Source organism: Macrobrachium nipponense, chromosome 31 (assembly GCF_015104395.2).
Source record: "Macrobrachium nipponense isolate FS-2020 chromosome 31, ASM1510439v2, whole genome shotgun sequence".
Taxonomy (NCBI): Eukaryota; Metazoa; Arthropoda; class Malacostraca; order Decapoda; family Palaemonidae; genus Macrobrachium; species Macrobrachium nipponense.
The window spans coordinates 63,277,994-63,282,993 of NC_061093.1; positions in this window are offsets into that span (position 1 = coordinate 63,277,994).

Sequence of the window (5,000 nt, forward strand, 5' to 3'; positions counted from 1 at the left end):
GTTTTTTATCATGTGTACTGTATTAATGATAAACTATATTACATTCTCTTTTTTGATACCGGACATTATCGCAATCAAGAAAACTTTAATAATCACGTGAATGCACATACGTAAAAATCACACAAATGAGAAAATTCACATCATCCTTACGCAAGCTCTTATAAAATCTTCATTCTTCCCTCCTTGTAAACCGCTTCTCTAAGGTATAATATCCCTTTTAATCTTTTAGAGATCTTTTTCTTTAAACCTCTGCCCACTATCCCCACGACTCGCATAAAAGCTCGTCCGAATGGAAAGGCTGAGATATGGAGTGAGAGATAAAAACACGTATTACTCTCGCTTTCCTTTTCATATACATCCAGAAACCGCACGCTTCCAAAAATGCAGCCGTGATAGATGTCCCCCCTTTGTGAAACATAACAAAAGATGGGACAAAAGATGAAGCTCCCCCCCCACACTTTTTTTTTTACCTTCGTAATCTTTACAATGGCTTTTATTCCGGTCAGTTGAAGGAGCATAATAAATGGAAAAGATCTAAGTGCCTCGGTGTCTTCAACCGTGAGGTAGGAAAAGGTGGAACTTCCCAGTTTTTCTCTGTCAAACCAAATTTGCTTAACCGCATAGACGGGCAACCAGATGGCCTTTTACCTAGCGCATACTTGAATGAAGAACAGCAAGCCAAGCTTTTAATCACAAGAAGTGATGGACGGCCTCTTCGGTAATGGACAGTTATTCAAATTTAGGAAAAGTGAAGTCGAAGAGATTTCCAAGGCTTAGCAGTTTCAAGACCTCAACAAGCATCATGTTTCATTGCCTCTTAATGACGAACATGGAGACACCGTAGAATGCAGCACCTCTTCAACCACCATTCGCAATATTACATTAACGAAGCCATTACTTTGTAGAAAAAGAAAATATATTTTTTATTTTTATTTTTATTCATATTATTATTATTATTATTATTATTATATTATTATTATTATTATTATTATTATTATTATTATTTTTTTTTTTTTTTTTTTTTTTTTTTTTGCTCTATCACAGTCCTCCAATTCGACTGGGTGGTATTTTATAGTGTGGGGTTTCCGGGTTGCATCCTGCCTCCTTAGGAGTCCATCACTTTTCTTACTATGTGTGCCGTTTCTAGGATCACACTCTTCTGCATGAGGCCCGGAGCTACTTCAGCCTCTAGTTTTTCTAGATTCCTTTTCATTTTCTTGGGATTCTTGGGAATCGTGGCCTAGTGCTCCTATGATTATGGGTACGATTTCCACTGGCATATCCCATATCCTTCTTATTTCTATTTTCAGATCTTGATACTTATCCATTTTTTCCCTCTCTTTCTCTTCAACTCTGGTTGTCCCATGGTATTGCGACATCAATGAGTGATACTTTCTTCTTGACTTTGTCAATCAACGTCACGTCTGGTCTTTTTGCACGTATCACCCTATCCGTTCTGATACCTAGTCCCAGGGATCTTTGCCTGATCGTTTTCTATCACTCCTCAGGTTGGTGCTCGTACCACTTATTACTGCAAGGTAGCTGATGTTTCTTGCACAGGCTCCAGTGGAGGGCTTTTGCCACTGAATCATGCCTCTTTTTGTACTGGTTCTGTGCAAGTGCCGGGCATTCACTTGCTATGTGGTTTATGGTTTCATTTTTCGTATTGCACTTCCTACATATTGGGAGAGATGTTATTTCCGTCTATCATACTTTGAACTATCTGGTTCTTAGGGCCTGATCTTGTTGCCGCTGTTTATCATTGCCTTCAAGTTTCCTTCTTTAGCTCTCCCCTCTGTAGCCATTGCAATTGTCATCGCTGGCTAGTTCTTTAGTCTGTCTCATGTATTGTCCGTGCATTGGTTGTTGTGCCAGTCCTCTGTTCTTTCTGTCTTTCTCCTGTCTCTGTATATTTCTGGGTCTTCGTCTACTTTTATTAGTCCTTCTTCCCATGCACTCTTTAGCCACTCGTCTTCACTGGTTTTCAGAATATTGCCCCAGTGCTCTGTTTTCGATGTTGACGCAGTCCCTCTATACTTAGTAGTCCTCTCCCTCCTTCCTTTCGTGTTATGTATAGTCTGTCCGTATTTGCTCTTGGGTGTAGTGCTTTGTGTATTGTCATATGTTTCCTGGTTTTCTGATCTATGCTGCGGAGTTCTGCCTTCGTCCATTCGACTATTCCTGCGCTGTATCTGTATGGGCACTGCCCATGTGTTTTATGGCTTTTATCATATTTCCTCATTGAGTTTTGACTTGAGTATCGCCTTGAGTCTCTGCATATATTCTTTCCTGATCGTGTCCTTCATCTCTTGGTGTTTTATATCCCCTCCTTCCATTATTCCAGGTTATTTGTATCCTGTCTCATCTATGTGTTTGATGTTGCTCCCATCTGGTAGCTTTATCCCTTCAGTTCTCGTTACTTTGCCTTTTTGTATGTTGACTAAGGCGCATTTTTCTATTCCAAACTCCATCCTGATGTCCCAGATACAAATCCTTACAGTCTGGATTAGGGTATCTATTTCCTTGATGCTCTTACCATACAGCTTGATGTCGTCCATGAACATCAGATGGTTGATTCTGTTGCCTCTTTTCTTATTATTATTTATGTATTATTATTATTATTATTATTTTATTATTATTATTATTATTATTGCTACTATTATTATTGACAAATAAAAGCCACAAAAGTGTTAAAATAAAAGCCACAATAGTGTTAAAATATACTCTTGTACAATGCTAAAAATTACTAGGAGAGACTTTCGGATACTGCTCGTATACCTCTTCAGCGAGCAGTATCCGAAAGTCTCTCCTTTGTAATTTTTTAGCATTGTACAATAATATATTCTAACACTACTGTGGATTTTAATTGTCAATATTTCAGCCTCGTTACGGAGATTCCTTAGTTCATTATTATTATTATTATTATTATTATTATTATTATTATTATTATTATTATTATTATTATTATTATTATTATTATTATTATTATTATTATCATTACTATATTACTCTCTATATTATTATTTTTATTTTCTATTTTTATTTTTATTATTTTTTTTATTTTATTGTTATTAATGCTTTATCGTTTTTATTTTAATCATTTTCCTTTTAAATTGTTATTATCGTTATTTTATTATAATTATTTTTATTCTATTTTATTTTTACGTTTATTATTTTTATTTTCATTATTGAATTCCTATGGCAATTGTAATTGACTTTGGAGGATCAAGAAGTTCAAAATGATCTTATTTTTAGTTATTGAGGTTAACATTCCCGATAACGGCTAGCTTTTCCCGTAACATTAATTCATCATTGCATTAGAAGTCTTTCGTGAAGAAAGATCACTAATTCATTTCCAGTCCAACTGTCACTAATTATTTCAATTCATCCAACAACCCTCTAGACAAATGCATATTGTGTCGTTCGTTGCCAAATTGTGCTAAGACTATCACTCTTGCTTCCATGATGCAATGAAACAACATATGACGAAAATACCATTAAAAAGAAAGTATCTCTGGTAACATCACACTCAGGATTTGGCTTTAAGATGTAAGGACATTTATAGCCCTCCATTCCAGTTCATTTTTCTCACTATTTATCTACGAGTTTCTAGGTGCTTCTCCCGACCCTCAATAACTCTCGGTTGTAAACTTCTTCATTATTTCCACGTGACCAAACGTTCTCAAAATACACAGAACGAACATTTTTAATCAATTTTAATCTCCGTATTATATGTGGCAACAGCTTATGTTTATATTTGCCATTCAAGTTTGTTCTTTACATTAACGTCCACAATATAGTTTTCAGCATTTTTGTATAAGATTGATTAAAAGAATTTCCTCTATATATTCTTTAACCAGTCTTAAGCACAACCCACACCACCTCCGCCCCTACCCCACCCTCTCTCTCTCTCTCTCTCTCGCTCTCTCTCTCTCTGTAAGAAGAGAGGAAAGCCGAGCTTCACATAATCTCCGGTTTCTTTTTTCTTCCTTCAGAAGCTTCTGTGTATGTGTGCGTGTGTGTGAGTGTGTGCACGCGTGTGTGTGCATGTGTGCGTGAAGGCAAGGGAAAGCCAAGCTTCCACATAATCCCGGTTTCTATCCGAGACCGCTGACTTCTCGCGGACACGCCTGGCAGAAAACCTTGGCAGCTGAGATTCCAAAAGATATACCGGCGAGTTCAAGCAAATATCTTTTCCCGCTGCTATCTCCGTTGTACTTTGTGTATCCCTAGCGCCCTCTGTCTAATCTACTCGTTTTAATTACATGTCAGTAAAATGCATGCGTGTCTTCCCAAGAATATGTAATTACCTGGGCCTGTACGGAGGAAGGAATAGAGAAGGAGATTGAGTTTAGTTTCATGTAACCACAATAAAGCTACTTGGTTTTAAATCAGATGCTTTTGCAGAAGGTGAAATAAACTGGTTACTTTTAACACTCCATATGAAATTAATATCTTTTCAAAAGCAGTGTTCTATAGTCAGTAGGCATTTTTAAACAAATGTATAAGGTAATCTGAAAGAGAATAGTTTAAGCAGTAATAAGTAAAGGTGATAAACTAATTCCTCATTATATTCTCCTCTCATGACGTCATGTTACAATGCCTAAATATTTTGAAGCGTTTGCAAGCATTTTTTCCTTTTACAATCTTATTTTCAAAAGGGCTTAAAAGGACTGATAAGAAAAATGTGATTAAGGTAAGAATTCAATAAATGATTCACTTTTAACGTATGCTTATATTGAAGACAAATTCAAATTAAAAATTTAATGTTAGCTCTGAGAACTAAGCATGTATAATTTTCGGTTTATGCGTCAAGTGCATTCTCGTCTTGCCCTTATTTTGTAGATATTATGCATCATAAGAGAGGAACGATCTGACAAAGTAATATCTTCATATCCCTCAAACTAAGTTAATACGACCTATTTTCAGCTAGGTACAATATAATATGATATATACAATCTTATATTTAATAGAAACTTATATGAAACGTGTGGATTATA